Source organism: Chrysochloris asiatica, unplaced genomic scaffold, assembly GCF_000296735.1.
Source record: "Chrysochloris asiatica unplaced genomic scaffold, ChrAsi1.0 scaffold00120, whole genome shotgun sequence".
Classification (NCBI taxonomy): Eukaryota; Metazoa; Chordata; class Mammalia; order Afrosoricida; family Chrysochloridae; genus Chrysochloris; species Chrysochloris asiatica.
Window position 1 is genome coordinate 844,197 of NW_006408638.1, and position 18,751 is coordinate 862,947.

General features: G+C 36.8%; 1 protein-coding gene and 1 pseudogene across 1 annotated transcript in view; one reads left to right on the top strand and one right to left on the bottom strand.

Annotated features, from left to right (window-relative positions):
- Positions 1–18,751, top strand: part of EPHA6 (EPH receptor A6) — an 837,864-nt gene that overhangs the window by 705,445 nt on the left and 113,668 nt on the right. The window lies entirely within an intron of this gene.
- LOC102820800 lies at positions 1,500–1,931 on the bottom strand (annotated as a pseudogene).

Here is an 18,751-nt window from a genome sequence, read left to right on the forward strand (position 1 = left end):
TTCAATAGGGTGTACCAAAAACAGATCCATGTTTTATAAGATTTATTTAATAGAATATGGAAGAAAGATGGAAGAGTGGAAAAACTGATAGCAGGGAGACCAGGTCAAGTACTGTCACTATGGACTAGGAAGTTCACGTAGCTTGAATTTGGGCAGTGACAATGGGAATGAGGGAGAGGGAGACAACTGAAAATCATTATTAATGCAATATTTATAAGACTTGGTAACTAATTAGATATAATTATTAGGAATAAGGAGAATTTAGAGACTGTCCAAAATTTCTAGATAAACAACTAGCTTAATGGACATGCTATTAATTAAGACAGAGAACCTTGCTATGTTGTCATTGTTGTTGTTGCTAAGTGGCTTTGAGCCAATTCCAACTTAATGCAAACCTGGTGCTATAGAATAAGCACTGGACTGCAAGGTCGGTTTGAAACTCAAGGTAAGTGGTTCAAACTAATCAGCCACTCCTTGGATACCCTATACAGGGTCAGTATGAATCAGAACAAACTTGATGGCACTTAGTAACAACATAGGGTTTCTAAGGCATTACATCTTTGTAGAAACAGAAAGCCTCATCTTTCTCCCACTGAGCAGCTGGTAGGTTCAAACTGCTGACCTTGTGGTTCTAAATCCTGTGCTTATCCTGCAGAGCCATAGTGCTTCTCATATGGCCTAGCTAAGGGCATTAGATTGAAAAACAAAATTATAATGAAAGGTCATGGATTCCGTGTCTCAGTGTCATCAAAATTAAGCCAGGGAACATTAGCATTGTGTAGAAACTGCATAAAGCCTTTAGAGCTTTTTATGAATGTACTTAGTCCCAAAATACATTTTCTATTTCCACTGGAGAAGAAAGTGATGATTAGAAAACTTTACTGCCTAGTGAATATGTACTTCAAATCAAGCAACACTTGGATGTTGTTGTTAAGTGCCGTCAAATTGATTCTGACCCATAGAGACCCTGTATAGGGTTTCCAAGGAGCAACTGGTGAGCTTGAACCGCCAACCTTGCAGTTCAAATGGCTTTGCAGTCTGGCGCACTAACTCACAGCACCACGCTAGGACTTGAATAATAAATTATAATTAATTCCAACAGTCATTTATATGAAAATAAGTCTCTGTTTCATAAAAACTTTTACCTCAAAATAATTTTAAAGAGCAAGTTTCCTTCTCTTGGGAACTTAATATCCACGGATATTAAAAAAAAAAAGTATGATTTAACTTTTCAAAGTTTTATCTATAACTTTTTTTCAGAAAATTATTTTAATAGTTATAAAACTTTTTTTTTACAGATTCAGTATAAAATAGCAGTTGATATCTCCATAATTATCATAATTATTTATATTTGAGGTCTTGACTAAGTGGGGCTGAAAGCAACACAAGGTCTTGGACTGTTAGCTCAGAAATCATCTTAGGTGGCCCACTCTGCAGATGTCTGTCGTGCTTAGCTCTTATGAGATGACCCGGTCCTTTAAAAAACAGTATCTCTCTCTCTATTCATTCTTTGGAGGCTTGAAGTGAATTAGGCAGTGTTCATTAAACACCTTCCAACTCCTGTCGTTTACTACTTCTTCAACATTCAGTTCTGACTGCATCCATTTCAACTTTGTCTGTTCTTTTCTAAGTTGCTTTAATAACATTAAATCATCCAAGTTATTTTCTCTCTTCTCGGAGGTTTCTTACTACTGCTGAGGTCTGGGCTATACAATTTTTATGACTCTGTCCCTACTAGCATGAGCTGCCGTAAAAGACTCATAAAGTTGTTTACAGGTTTGGGTGGCATCAATTTTCCGTGCAAAGGAAGCTGTTGGAACTGTAGTGTTTAATTCATGAACTATTCTGTCATTAATCGTCCTCATCACCTTGAGTAATTCCTGGAACTCAGAGAACTCCTCACCGTTCACACCACCACTGGGCGCTGCCATATTGGACCTATAACTTTTTTGGAACAAAGTTTTTACCTTAAATAATTTTGATTTTTTTTTTCCTCCTGCTGTGTAAGTAGAGTTGCTATTTTCTTGTACTTTGTCAATATTTTTAGAATATGTATCAGAAAGGATTTGGAGGTCAGGAAGACTATGAAAGATTTAAAAACAGAAAGATACCATGTTTGTTTTATAATCTCCAAGAAAAAAATAATAATTGGAACAGTATGTTACATGGAAGCTATCCAGTCCTAATCAATTAAAAAAAAAGCAAATTTATTACCATAAGTCAATTTCAACTCATAGTTGTCACATATGTTAAAGAGTAGAAGTACTCCATAGGGTTTTCTTGACTGTAATCTTTACAGAAATAATCCTGGTTGTGTAGCTATTAAAGCACTCTGCTGATAACCAAAGGTTGGAGTTGGAACCTACTAGCCTCTCTTGGGAGAAAGATATGGCAAAATGTTTCCATAAAGATTAAAGCTTTGGCAACTCTATATAACAGTTGTGCCATATTTTATAGGGTTGCTATGAGTTAGGGATTTTTTAGTTTAATCTGTACCGAAGCAGATCACCAAGTCTTTCTTTCTTGGCACCACTTAGTGGGTTCAAACAACCACCTTTAGGTTAGTAGCCAAACCATTTGTATTACCTAGGGACCATAATCAACATTGTGGTTTTGTTAGGTGCCTTCAAGTGGGTTCCACCTCATAGTGACCCTATGTAGGATTTCTGAGGAGCAGCTGGTGGGTTTGAACTGCCGACCTGTGGTTAGCAGTCCAGTGCTGATCCTAAAGTGTCACTCCAGGAATCCACAGTCAACATAGGAAGATAAATAGACTTTTTAATTAGGATGACTTGGCCAATTTATAGAATAACCTATCACAGAAAAGAGCAGTCAAAATTGGTTAAAGAAGACAGGCTTGAAAGATAGAGTAGCCACTATGAGCCCAGTAATAGCTATGGCACTGTACTGGTCACTGTGTGTGGTTAATGAGCAAAATGACCATTGGAGCCAGAGTGGCCAGGACAAGAAAGAAATGTAAAAAAGAGATGACTCTTCCAACAAGTATGTCTTTTTAGAGTTCTATTTGCAAACTATACACATGTAGCACGTGTGGTGGTGGTGGTGATTGTATGCTGCGAAGTCGGTTCTGATGTGGCAAACTGCAACTCTAGATAGGGAGGGTTTCTGAGGCTGCAAATCTTCATGGAAGCAGAAAACCTCATCCTGGAATGTACTAACTACATTATTGTTGTTAGGTTCCATCAAGTTGATTCTGACTCATTGCGATCCTTATAGAGCTTCCTCAGAGCCGCTGATGGATTTGAACTGCCAACCTTGTGGTTCACAGTCCAGTGCTGATCTTATAGTAACAGTACATTATTGTTTATGTGATTGTTGTTGTGGTTATTAAGTTCTATTGAGTTGTTCTGACTCATAGCAAGCCTGTCTGTACAGGGTTTCTGAGGAGCAGCTGGTGGGTTTGAACTGCCTACCTTTTATAAACTGTCCTGAATTAAATAAGAAGTCCTGGTGTGGCACTATACGGTCAGGACTAGACTGCTAACTGCAAAATCGGCAGTTCAAACCCAGCAACTGCTTCTCAGAAACCCTATACAGGGTCGCTATGAGTCGACTCAATGGTGCTTAGCAACAACAACAATTCTACATAAGATATGAGAGAAGTCGACTCTATTATGAATCTAAGAAGTAATGGCCTGTAATCAATATGAGAAAATTATAGTAAATATTGGAGCAGCATGGGTAGGGGTGGGCCATATTTACATGTGTATTTTGAAGTTAGGGTACAATCAGAGCAATCTTCTTCCTCCACCTCATTCAGATATTTATAATTTTTTTTGGAAGTAGATTTCTAAATCTTGATACTATCCAATTTCAAGTATCTCAAATAAAATTGAGATAAAATTATTTTAGACTATTCACTATTTTGCTTCTAATTATTGTAATGTAAAATAAATAATTGAGATTTGCCAGGAGATCTTACTTAACCTTCTAGTAAAGCCTAAAAAGTTTTACTTATTTTGTCTCCATTAAATAGAGTTGCTATAAAAAGCTACCCATTGAGACCATTTTTTAAAAAGGCTTTCAGCTAAGGTCATATAACACCCAATGCACTGAATGAGAAACTTTGTACAGAGAAATATTTCTGATTTCTTGGAATTGGGAGAATAAAACCATCCTTTGAAATCCTACCACTGGATTCTCCATTCAGGTCAGTAATGGTAGGGGTGACTCCGTACTAAGGTACAATATGTGGTGAAATGGATCTTAGTAAGTCTACCCTAATTGAACTAATGCCAAGCTAAAGAATGACTCTTGCTTCAATTGTTCCTTAAGGGTTAACCAACTGTAAAATAAAAGACTTATGGCAGACCTGAACACAGAAGCAGACCCTTAGATAAACTCATTACTGTCAAGTGATCCCAACTCATAGGACAGAGTATAACTCCTCCATAGGGTTTCCGAGGCTGTAATCTTCACAGAATCCAACTGCCACTTACTTGTCCTGTGTGGCTAGTAGGTCTGGACCACCAACCTTTCTGCTAGCAGTCAAGCACTTAATCACTGTACCACCAGGGCTCCTAGACCCTGAGATAGAAGAATCAGACCAACTACCTCCCACATTTCAAACAAACAAACAAACAAACAAACAAAAACCCTGCACATCCCAACATAAGTAAAATATTAATACATTCTAGCAGGGAAAGAGCCCAAATTCAAATATATTTTAAAGAGACAACTTTATTAAATCTTAAATAGAACAAAGACAAGACAAAGAAAAATCATCTGGATGAAAGAAAGCATGAGTCTAAAGCCACATGTGACTAATTGGAACACAAAGGAAATCACAAAATAATGATTGGTGGAAGATCATTTCATCACTGTTGCATGTAGGTCTATGGAAGCAAAAAAAAAAACTATTATTGGGGTACATACACAATTATATATTAGAATACTTACAGGATTAGTTCTGGGGTCCTCTGGACACCTTGATCAGGGTATGATTCATGGCTATGCAGCTCAGGCACTTCAATTTCCATCAAATTTCCAGTTTCTGGTCTTCCCTGTTTTCAGCCAAGGTCCACCTGACATCAGCAATGATTACCGTCATTCCACATCCTCATCTGAATCCAGCTTGAACCTCTTAACAGTTCCCTGTCAATGTACTGTTGCAGCCATTTTTTAATTATCTTGAACAAAATTTTACTTGCATGTGATATTTACATTGTTGGATGATTTCCACATTCCATTGGGTCACATCTCTTTGGAATGGGCACAAATACAGATTTCTTCCAATTGGTCAGGTAGCTGTTTTCCAGATTTCTTGGCATAGATGAGTGAGTGCCTCCAGTGCTGCATCAGTTTATTGAAAGATTTCAGTTTGTAGTCCATCAATTCCCAGAGTGCTGTTCTTTGCCCATGTCTTCAGTGCATCTTGTATTTCTTCCTTCAGTACTCCGGGCCTGATCATATGCTTCAACTCATAGCCACCCCATATAGGGTTTCCAAGGAGCGGTTAAAACCCAACAACCTTATGGCTAGCACTCCATTGCTTATCCTACAGTGCCACACCAGGACACTGGTTGTTCTTGCTGTTAAGTGCCATCAAGTCAGTTCTGACTCATAGCAACCCTGTATAGAGTTTCTGAGGAGCAGCCTGTAGATTTGAACTGCTGACCTTGTGGTCAGCAGTCCAGTGCATACCCTATAGCGCCACACCAGGACTCCAGTTAGTGGTGTCTTAGGACCTCTGGTAGTGTAGTGGTTATGAATTAGGCTGATAACCTCAGGGTCAGTAGTTCAAAACTACCAGCTGTTCCCCAGGAGAAAGATGAGGCTTTCTGCTCCCGTAAAGATTTGTCGCCTCGGAAACCCTGAACAGGCTTGCTGAGTCAGAACCAACTCCAAGGCACATAACAACAACAACAACAAACCAATACCAAAAAAAAAAAAAGTTATTGAAATTATAAGATTACCTTCAGTAATATTACATTCATCTGTTCTTTTTTATTGTTGTTACAGCATACAAAATGAGTAAACCTAAAATAATCCTTACCATATTCTAAAGAGATGAAAACAGTTTTCAAAAGGAAACAGTAAATGTAGTAAATGTTGAAGCACTTGTAATGATGGTTCAGGATACTCACAAAGAGTGGGGAAAACACTATTTAAAGCCCCTCAAAACATCCACAAAAAGATGCCAACAGCTTAGATAGGATCCAAGATAACTGGTTCATAAAATCACAGAATGTATACTACTTTAATATTTAAAAACATCTGACCCTTTAAACGTAAATACTGATCAATGAGGGATAATTAAATATCAGTCAAATGATCAGAATGTTTGACAAACATCTTGATAATAAACCAAAAACCACAGGAAATACCAAGTGATGTTTGTTTTGGTGTTAACAGCATTCAACACTGTGTAATTCAGAGTTATTCGCCCTGCTCCAAATGATTTTAGAACAAACCCTAACTAAATTGATTTACTGGAAAGATCAATCAGCAAATGTCCAGCAAATAGAGAATGCAGTGCTCATTGGACATTTTTCTTCAGGAAAAAAAAAAAAAGAGAGAGAGAGAGACACACACACAAAGAAATAGGAATACACAAAGCTGCTTACTTTAAACCTAGAGTTTCAAAGATCCCTCCTGAGGAAATTAAATCATTAATAATGCTTAATTGCTACTTTAATTTCTGATGTCAAAATAATGCCTTTTTTTCCTGTGACAATAAAACTATGCAAAGAAAAATATAATAAATACAGGATAAATCATATGAAAGTTCTCTTGAAAATCTTGCTGCTTTTTTGTATAAAGAGCCTTAGATCACTGGCATGTAAATTGAAAAAATTGTTAGTGTTTTATGGTTCTTGTGGGAAATTCTGTTAGATGCCTACCAAACTTACCCTGTAATTTCTTCTTTGGTAATAAAATCTTGAAATCTGTATGTTTGTCATAATTCCAGGTCCAGAAAACAAATTATGATTCTCACAAGCCAAATTAACCACTTGTCTTCTAGTTCATTCCTACTAATGCCAATCATGTGTGTGTCCGAGTATAACTGTGCTCCATAGAATTTTCAATAACTGATTTTTGGCATTTCTGAAGTTGAAATGAAAAACTGAAGAAAAATGCAAACTCAAGTTGCAATAGTGAAGGATTTTATGAGAAAAATATTGAAGGGCACAAGGAAATAAAAAAAAAAAAAAAAAGGTGAAAAGAATACACAGTCACTGTACCAAAAAGAATTTGTCGATATTTAACCATTTCAGGAGGTAGCATATGATCAAGAACCACTGGTACAGAAGAGAAAATTTCCAGCTGCACTGGAGGCTTTTGCAATATCACGGTTCCAGAAATTGACAGAATGTCATTTGAAATGTTTCAACAAATGGATACAGTGCTGGAGGTGTTCAATCACCTGTATTTTCATAAGAAATCTGGAAAACAATTAACTAGAAGAAATGTATATTCATGCCCATTCCAACAAAATGTGATCCAACAGCATGAGGAAATTATTGAACAATGTAATTGTGAGGTGGTGGTGCCACGGAGTCGGTCCTCACTCATAGAGACCCTGCATAGGGTTTCCAAGGCTGTAAATCTTTATGGGAGCAGAAAACCTTGTCTTTCTCCCATGGAATGTCTGGTAGTTTCAAAGTGCTGACCTTGTAGTTAGCAGTCTGACTTGTAACCACTACACTATCAGAGCTCCTTGAACAATACATACATGCTGACATCAGATGGAGTTTGACTGATAGCAGAAAATACCAGAAAGGTATTGAGCTGTGTTTTATTAACTATGCAAAGGCTTCCAACTTTGTGGAACATAACAAATAATGGGCAACAATTTTAATTGTGCTCATGCAGAAGCTGTGCATAGACCAAGAGGAAAGTCATTCAAACAGAACAAAGGAATTCTATATGGTTTAAAACCAGGAAAGGTGTACATTAGGGTTGTATCCTTTCACTATACTTATTCAGTCTGTATGCTGAGCAAATAATCCAAAACACTTTATTCTATGTGGCATCAGAATCAGAGAAGAATGCGGCATCAGAATTAAAGGAAAATGTAGTAACAACATGAGCTATGTAGATGACACAACCTACAGAAATATATATTCTTTAAAGCTTGTATTTATATAATCTAGATTGTTGTTGTTTTTAAGTGCCGTTGAGTCACTCCTGACACACAGCACCCCTGTATAGGGTTTCCGAGGAGTGGCTGGTGGGTTTGAACTGCCAACCTTGCAGTTCAAACTGACCTTATGATCCAGCGCATTATCCTGCAGTGCCAAGCCTCATTAAAAAATATTTTTAGCTCTAATTTTATCTCATTTAAACCTCACAGCAGTCCTGCAAAGAAGGCAGGATCTTTATCTATCTTTTACAGTTAAGGAAATTGAAGCACAAAGAAGATTAGTGATGTATACAAGTCACATAGCTATTACATGGAAAACAATAGCAATTAGTCAATGAAGTAATGGGAATGTAACAGGAAATTTCCTAGCCCACAACTAATTCAGCCTCCAGTACTTCTTACTGCAAATTCCCTCCTATACAAACTCTCACCTCTGAGACCTTCACAAAGACGATGACCTATAGTAGTTGAAAGTCTTTGAAGTTCAGGAAATAAAAAGGATATCTTTGGTGATCTATATTACTAATTCAAACGTATTTCAAAATGTTAAAGATAATCTCTTTCAAAATGGGATATGCAAGGATAAGTCAAAAAGTATTGGTACCTGGGTTCCAATTTATTTGTGCAAGGGTTGATTCCAAACAAAACATGTTTAAACCTGCCTCTGAAATCAGTAGATGGCCGCAGACAAGTTCTCTTGGCAATACACTTGTCTTTATGTTAGTTGTTGTTAAGTGCTGCCAAGTTGGCTTATCCTACAGCGCCACACCAGGAATCCTTGACTGATGAGACTGCCTTCAAAAAAGATCCAATCAAAACAGTGGCTTCCAGAAGGACCTGCTGAGCCAGTTAAATTCAAGGCAGAGAAGTCAACTCAAAAGGTTATTTCAACTGTTTTGGGGAATCCCGAAGGAATAATTTTTATAGATTTTTCTCAAATGGCACAGGACAATCATGAGGGCTCATGAAAAAGTTTTAAGAAAATTAAAAATTGCATTGGTGAAAAAGGCCCGGAAAGTTGCTCTGTGGAATTTTTTTTTAGTCACAACAATGCACCTGCTCTTTCCTTGAAGGTAGCAAAGGCTATTCGATGAGAATTTTTCTGGAAACCCTTTTCCCAACCACCCTACAGCTCTTATCTTGCCCCATCAGACTTCTTTTTCTTCTCCAAATTCAAAGGACATTTCAAAGAAACATGATTTGAGTCCCTAGAGAATGTCAAAACTGATGTTTTGATGTGGTGTAAATGGAAGAATGCTGAATTCTTCAGGGAAAGGTTTGTTGTTGTTAAGTGCCATCAAGTCAATTCTGACTCATAGTGACCCTGTATAGGTTTTTCAAGGAAGGACTGATGGCTGTGAACCACAAACGTGGTGGTTTATAGCCCAGTGCTTATCCCGAGTCATACTGGGACCCCCGAGGAAGGATTAGAAAAATGGAGACACTACTTTCTGAAGTGTGTAGATCTTGATGGAAGACATGCCAAGAAACAGTGGCTTCACATTTTGATATTTTTGGTTAATATAGCTTTCTATGGTTTTTTTAGCAACATCTTTGTCTGATCCTCAAATGTGTGATTTTCTTTTATTATAAGGGGAAAAGATCAATATATATTATAAAGATAGGGAGTGAAATAACTCTTGACTAAGTTCCAAGTTTACCAATAGTTAAAATTTCTTCTCCCTAATTTTAGTCAGTGACTAAACAACATGTATGTTTCATTGTTTTAATGTGACTTCTCTAATTAGAAGGATGGATGGAGGTCATTTCACTGGGTACCATTTATTTTTAAATGAAAGGTAAGAAGATTATGGAAATAAGCATTATCATTACTGATTTTTTTAATGGAATTTTTGGCAATAGTACAAAAATACCTCAGACTCTTCTAAAATTTTTTAATTTCAATATCAATCTCTCATTGGTACCCCAGGGCCTACTATTAAGCCCAACAATCATCAACTTTTCCAGGCATATAAACAATCATTTTTGTTGTTGTTGTTAAGTTCCATCAAGTCTGTTCTGACTCATAGAAACCCTGTATAAGATCTCCAACGCTGTAAATCTTTGCAGGAGCAGAAAGTCTCATCTTTCTCCCACAGAGTGGCTGGTAGGTTTGGGCTGCTGACCTTTTGGTTAGAAGTCCATTGATTATCCTACAAATCCACAACACTCCCCCAAACGACCATTGTTGTTAAGTGTGGTTGAGTCGGTTCCCATTCATAAACACACAATATAGGATTTCCGAAGAGCAGCTTGTGAGTTTGACCCGTCCATCTTGTGGTTCAAACCGACCTTGTGGTCCAGTGCACTACTGAATCTTGAAACATGCTTTTAAAATACAAAAAAAACTGAAGTGCAAGCATCATAAAAATTTATCAGCACCCTTATCAAAAAGTACTCTTTTTCCTTTGTTGTATTTTTTGCCTAACTATCTTGGATTTGTTTATCCTAGCTACTTAGATATTTTCATAGGTCAACCTTTTATAGCCATGGTTCATTACAGGAAAGCAAAAGAAGACCACTTAAAGATGACTGCAAACAGCTTTTCCCAAACTCTTGGGTCTCACTCTGCACAGAATAACTCTGAATGTACCCACAATCCATTAATATTTAATTCAGATCATGCCCTGCTTAAATTAACATGAACATACAAAGTTTCACTATACCTAGTTTTGCTTCTTTAAGCTTTCCCTATGAACAAAGTATTATTATATGAAACATGCACATTATTCAGTTGTTTAACCATACTTTTAATCAATGTATAATATGTGTCACAAATAGGCAGCTGCTAAATGAATTAAACATAAAGATAATGTTTTCTAGATTACTCTTGCTTGTATATATTGCATAATTTAGTTCCTAACACATTCTGATCTTTAATCCTCTTCTTTTTATAGAAACTGAATCATTACCTTATTCTTTTTAATGATTCAAAGAGTTTTTCATATATGCTTTCAACGAAAGACATTTTAAATTTAAGTATTTATAGCATATATTTTTCTAAAGGCCTGGATTTTTTTTCCCCCAGGGAAGTTTTCTGGCTAAGATTCCTACTTAAATTGAGAATACAGTTGCTTTTTTAGAATACCAGTTCCAGTATCAGTTGCTGCAAGTCAACTCTGACTCATGACAACCCATGTGTGTCATAGTAGAACAGGTTTCCATAGAGTTTTCAATGGCTGCTTTTTTAAAAGGAGGTCACTAGGCTTTTCTTCTGATGTGACTCTGGGTGAACTTGTATTTCCAACCTTTCGGTTAACAGACAAGCACATTAGCCTTTTATACCATCCAGGCCTTTTTAAAATAATTGCTGCTAAAAGAAAAATACAAAGTCAATAGAACCAAATTGTACTCCCATGAAAAGTAACAATTAACCAAAAAAAAAAAAAAAAAATTAAATGGGGAAGAATAACCAAAAAAAAAAAAAAAAAGTCATGGCAGAAGCCATTATGCCCTTATCTCCACCACTGTAAGATTTTTAAATCAAGATATTTCCATATGCCAAATATGGGTATGAAGTCATTACATTATGCAGAAAAAACTGTGGGAAATAGGAAAGTAGTAAAAACAGTAAGCTATAAACTTAGAGCTCTGATTTTAATGTCAGTTAAACCACACTTCAGTGATCAAACTTAAGTCATTAATTTAAAATCTTTGTGCTTCGGTTTCTACATCTGTGAATAGAATTAATAAAACTGTCTGTTCTGTACTGTATAGAAATGTTGTAAGAGCCAGTAAGATAATAAATAAGCTAAAGTGTAAATTATAACTATTATTGGTACTGACAGCATATGAATCATCTGAGACATTTATTTAAAATGCAGATTTCCAGTTTTTAGCCCTAGAGATTGGTTTCAGAGGTAAGGAGTAGCAAAAAGTGATCTATATAAATCAAGGTTTTTAATAAACACCCAGATGATGGTAAAACAGGTTGTCTGAAGGCCCCATCTTAATTAACTGCTCTAAAACAATCTAGACACACATCCAATTATTTCCTCCTCCAGTCTTACACATTATTAAATAAGACAGAAATCACAAACAGATAAAAGACTTGCCTATACAGTAGAAAATGGGATAAGAGAGGAGGGGAGGGGAATGGACAATCAGAAGTTAGAGCTGTTTTGGTTACACCAGTAACAGAACAGACTGTACAACAGAAATTAAGAGCATCTCTAACATTATTATTAGCACATGTCATTACATCTAGTTGGGTATTTTGTAACAGAAGGTTTTTTTAAGTATAAAATATTCTTCCTAATGTTGTTGTTAGGTGCCATTGAGTCGGTTCTGACTCAGAGCAGCTCTGAATAAGGTTTCCGAGGTTGTAAATCTTAACAGGAGCAGAAAGCCTCATCTTTCCCCCTTGGAATGACTGGTTGGGTTTGAACTGATGACATTGTGGTTAGCAGTCTAGTGCTTATCCTACAGTGCCATCAGTGCTCATGCTTCCTAATAGATTGCATAATTGTGAACCCAGCATCAACTTAATTTTCTTTTATAACGTTTGCCTTCCTGAGTTCAGATTCTCTACTTTGCTATCTTCTTCTTGCAGTTTCTTTTTAAAGGATCTTTAATGATTGTTTTTTTCCAGTATTGACTAATGTAAAAATGCATGGCCTTCCCTGACACTTACAAATACCTATAAAATTTTGTGAAAAAATATTTTAAACTGTGATATTACTATAACCTGTGGCTAAAACATGGGCAACTTTTCTCAGATAACAGTCATTCAATTGCCCCAGATTCTGAATTTTATCTCAGAGTCTTGACTGGAGTTCTTAAAACAATTACCTACATTTCAAACTGTGCCATTAAATGTTTAATATCTCTAAAGTAGATTGGGTTTCAGGGTCCTTGGAAATGATTAGGTTTTGCCTTGAACTCAAATGTACTTTATGAGAAAGAGAAGAAACTGCTGGAATTGCAGTTTCCAGAGTTTTGACCTACAATATCCCTTCTGGCTCTAAAGTGAAACTCATTCTCTACACTCAACGTTGGGAACTATAATTGTCTTAGGATCCGTTTATAAAAACTACACATGCTGAGGGGAAAGGACATAAAAGTGTGAGGAGGGAAATAATTTTGTGAAATCAGCATCAAACTGCTACCAAAGGGTCATATGCCCTCTTGTGGTGAATGAGTGGGACACAGGACATTCAAACAGGTTTCTGGATATCATGGTAGAGGGATTCTGGTTTTGTTAGTTCATTATTTTCTCCTATAGAAGTGTATCTTAATAAGAGCTGATCTACAAGGATATTCTTTATGTGTGTTTATTGACGCTTAATAACCCTGAGCTATCACCCAAAAGAAGGGAGGAAGGAGCAGAGTAAAATGAGTGATTTCTAATTCAAAAGGAATTTCAACATTAGACTTTAAATTGATTTACTTTTTATCTATAAAATTTAAGGTATAACTTGGAAACATAATCTCAGTAAGAAATAAATCAAGTGAAAAGCCAGAAAAGGAATTGTCAAAGTAAATGAAAGCAGCATGTATTTTTAAAAAGCCGGTGAAAACCAGAAAAAAAGGTAGACAGAAAAGTACGTGGAAAAGAAAGTAAAACATGCAGATTTTTCACTGACATTATTAAATGCCAATACTAAGTTTCTTTGCACATGAATGAAACTCTTAGTTTTTAGGAGTGCCCCAAAGGGCAAAACCAAAATTTTAACAGGAGGAAGTGGGAAGCAATAAGAGATTCTATAGATTTGGACTCAGTAGCTTCTATTAAGTGTCCTATGCTTTATAAGCTTAGCGATATATGTATATATATGTATAAAGAGAAAAAGAGGAAGATCTCCAGCAAGATTGGTTGGCAAAGTGGCAGCATCAATGGGCTCAAGTGTGGCAACATTTGTGATGCCTAGGACCGGGCAGTGTTTCGTTCTGTTGTTCATAAGGTCGCTATGAGTCAGTACTGACTCAATGGCACCTAACAACAACATATAAATGTATAGGGAGGAAATAGATGAAAACCCAACAACCTGAAGAAGTCCTAACTAATGAAATGAGAGTCAAGGGTTGAGCCTGAAAATAACATTAAAATATAATCTTGTTGTTGTTTGGTGTCATTGAGCTAGTTCAGCCTCATAGCAGCTGGTGGGTTTGAATCATCAACCTTGTCGTTAGCAACTCGGTGCTTAGTGTACAGTGCAACGCCAGGACTCCAAAATATAATGTAGCCCAGTGGATTTTCTGTTGTATTACAGAAATACAATAGTGATAACAATTGCAAGCACTACTTTGAAGAGTTGTTGTTGTTAAGTGCTGTCAAGTCAGTTCTGACCGATAGCAACCCTGTATAGGGAGGGTTTCCGAGGAGCTCCTGGTAGGTTTGAACTGTAGTCCTTATGGTTCAAACTGACATTGCAATCCAGAGTGTTATCCCCAAGTGTCACACCAGGACTCCACTTAAAAGAGTAAGTGGTATATATTTTATGGATGTGTTTTCCCAAATTTGTTTTATACTTGAAAATAATATATAAATTGATTGGAAATAAAGCAATTCTAAATTATTTTCTTGCATTACCACAGATAATACTTGATGTTATATAACCACAGAATTTAGATAACATTTGTTAAAGTAAGAGCTCCCATCCGACCACCACCTTTATAATTTAAGTATTGCAAATAGCCCAGAAAAGACCATATGTCAATTTTAGAACGTAATATGATTATATGGTAACTGTAGATAGTCATTTTTCTTATCCTGATAAAAAAGGAATATTAAAGAAATCTCAAGAACAAAGTACAACACTTTTGGCATATTACATTGTGGTTTTGGCTAAATATTCCTTTTTTATATATAATTACTACTAGCGTAGTGGTTACGAATCGGGCTGCTAACCCCAAGGTCAGCAGTATGAAACTACCAGCGGTTCCGCGGGAGAAAGATGAGGCGTTCTGCTCCCATAAAGATTTACAGCCTCGGAAACCCTGTGCAGGGTACCTATGAGTCGGAACCGACTCCACGGCGCATAACAACACCTATTGAAAACTTTCAAGAAATTTAAAGAGAGAGTTATAATAATAATCATAAGATATGTAATACTATTCATTATACTCCCTTTGGCCTTTTACAATGTCCTGTTGATTTTGTCTTTTTCAGTATCACTATTCATTTGTACAAGTTTTTTACCTTTCAATTTTGGGGGTTAATCTAAGTCATATTTCCTCCAATATACTTCTAACAGAGGTTTTTTAAAACTCATCATTTTTCATAGCTCCCTAAATTGTAGTCATCCTGACATTCACATTAACAGGAAATCCAGTATGAATCTGAACTTTGTACTTAATTTGAAATGTGCTGAAACTAAATTGTATCTTCTCTTGTTTCCTTGTTGTATGCAGCATGCATTTAACTTGCCTAGAACAATGCAAGGTAGAAGAGAGGATAAGTAAAGTAGGCCACAATTTACCAGAGACAGACAAACGAGAATGAGCAAAACAGAAATAAAATATGGATGTGACACACTGACATAAATATGTCCCATTAAAATAGCATTCTGCAAGGCATACTCCTTGTCTGATTTTGCCTATATTGGGCCCAGAATCTTAGGTATCACCATGAAGGAGGGTTCACTAGTAGAGGTATTGATAGATAACAATACCTGGAGGGTATCTTACAATTCTGCAGTTTGGCGGGTGGCAAAAGGATTATTTAAAGTATCCAGAACACATGTTATGAAAATAGAACAAAATATTGAAAAAATAATAGTAATAATAAATGACACCAAGCATTCTTGTCACAGTACTCTACTTATATGGGTTCATTAATTCATTGCATTGGCCACACAGAACTAAGGCACTCTACTCACATTTATGGGATCTGTTAGTGAACTTAACAGTTAATGGGGTTGATCAGGGTCAGAAATGCTCAGGACACAGCTCTTCTACTCAGGACAGCGTCTGCTCAGCTGTACCCACAGGCAGGCCTCTCTCTGCCTGGGCAATGTTACAAAGCACTTTTAGGGCTGCCAATAAATAATCATAGGGCATACCACTCTACCACATGCTGAAACCTGAAGGCATTCAACTCTAGCTCCATGGGACAACAAATCTAGGTTTCCTAAGTAAGTGCCTGGAAGGAGGTACTTCACTCTGCCAGCAAGCCGTGTATTCAAAGGCACTCAGCTTTGAAGCCCACCACTCTGCCTCATGCTCTGACTCTTGGTTCTGCTTCTGCTGCTCCTCTACCACTCCTCTGATACATCTCTAATGTCACAGCTTTTTGTCATTGTCAATTTTTTTTTTATTGAGGAGGTTCAATGCACAGGGATCTCAGTGGCCAAAGGGGTACATTGCACTCCTAGTATTTCTTCTTAATGAAGTGAGCTCTCCCTCCTGCTTCTGAGATGAGTTTATACACATTAGGATGGTAAAATTGATCAATCACAATTAGCCCTGTTAACAATCTCTCACAACTGAATCGTATAATCCATCAGCATCTTGCCCTAACTTCTCTTATCCAGACCCACCTGGAAAAGTCATTTAATGGGAGTTTACAAAGACTATGGCTACAAGAGACATTAAATAATTCAATGCACCACAAACACATTTACCACACATTAAATTAGTCATAAGTCTATACTCAACATATAAAAAAAATGGCACCCTTATACAGAATCCCAATTTCTTCTCAGTAAAAATTATGGGGGAAGTGTTTACGGCAGTATTTCTACTCTAGTCTTATCTGTATTTTTCTTTTTCACTGACTTTTCTGAATCTGGTCATTCCCTTCTGTGCATTTGCTCAAAGTGCATTTTCATTGTATTTCTAAGAAAAGTTACTTCCTGTAATGAAGTGGGAAATATTAGCTGCCTGTTATCTTTGTAAACCCAGAAATAACATTTCTTTGTGTGATGCCGTAACATTGCCAGTTGTTTTTTTTTTTTTCTGAGTCTATGCACTGCATTTTTTATATTGATGGGAAATATTGATAAGAATTTGAGTGGGTACAATATTATCAAAAGAACAATAGTTAAGACTAGGTTTCCTTATGTTGGTCAGCTTACTTTGAGATGTTTCGAACCATGTTCATCTTTTAAAAGCTAATAACAGTTCAAATATTCCTTTTCTAGCTTCTAACACTCAAGAAACATTATAGAAATTACTGGAGTTTTTGATGGGTGGGCATAAACTATTACTAAAACACTTTCTAGTTCTTAAACCTTTGTTTTTCAAACTTCACATTCTGAAGTTTTGCATAGTATAATCTAGTTTTATAAACACGTAGGCTAAAAAGTCTTATTAAAAATTATCTTAACCTAGCCAACTTCTTTTAAAAAAATGAAAACTGGGAGAATTTTTAAATTCTGTCTTGAAAGGAGATCATTACGTGTTTTCTGTATGTTATTCTTAAAGCCAGGCCATTCCAATACTTGAGTAAAAGAATTCAAAAATTAAAATTGTTACGACATTTAATTTCCAGAGTCCTTCCCAGTAATACCCTAGTTTTATAGAGCTGTTGTTACAGAAGTACCACAATGGGTGACTTTAACAAACAAAATTTATTTTCTCACAGTTAGGTAGCCAAAAGGAGCTGTGGTATCGTAGTGGTTATGAGTCGGGGTGATAACCTCAAGGTCAGCAGTTCAAAACTACCAGCTATCCAGCATGAAGCAGAGGCTCTCTGCTTGTGTAAAGATTTACAGCTTTGGAAACCTTATGCAGGGTCTCTGTGAGTCGGGACCGACTCCAGGGCATACCACCACCACCACCACCACCACCACCACCACCACTACCACCACCAGGTGGCTAAAAGTACACATTGACGGCACTAGCTCTAAGGAAGGTTTCTTTGTCTTTTCAGCTTCTGTTCTTTGATTCCTTTGTGGTCTCCTGGTGGCATCCATCTTCTCCCTTTTGTCTGTACTTGCATCTATGCCTAACAACCTTGGAAATCCTATAAAGCAGAGGTGGGGAATCTTTTTTCTGCCAAAATGTATAACATCATTTGCAGACCATACAAAAATTATTAAATTAAACAATAGTCTGCTATATTTCATCAAACATTTAATTAACTCACCACTAATGTGATGGCTGGAACTGCGGTTGCCTTGGTAGGGCTAGACCAAATGATTTCTCAGGCCTTATACATTCCATGGAGTCCTGGTGTGACACTGTGGGCTAATGCATCAGACTGCAAAGTCGTTTGAACTGCAAGATCAGTGGTTGAAGCTCACCAGTTGCTCCTTGGAAACCCTATACAGTGTCGCTATGGGTCGGAATCAGCTTGACGGCACTTAACAACATATATCCCATGAGCTGGATATTCCCCACTGCTGCTATAAAGGGTCACTATAAGTCTGTCCCAACTCAGTGGCACACAACCACCAATACCACCATGCCTAAATTGCTTCTTATATATCTCAAAAGTGCTTGACTCCAAACACATTCTACAATGATACAGCCTCATTAATGTAACGAAGAAAATCCTATTCCCACATGGGATTACATACACATGTAGAGGGGCTTATATAGATTATATGAAAAAGAAGACGTGGCATCATGATTACACATAAAGACTCATTAGCAGCCTAGATGTGCAGATGACACATCCTTGCTTACTCGAAAAGAAGACGACTTAAAATACATTCTGATGAAGATAAAAGACTACAGCCTTAAGTATGGATTGCACCT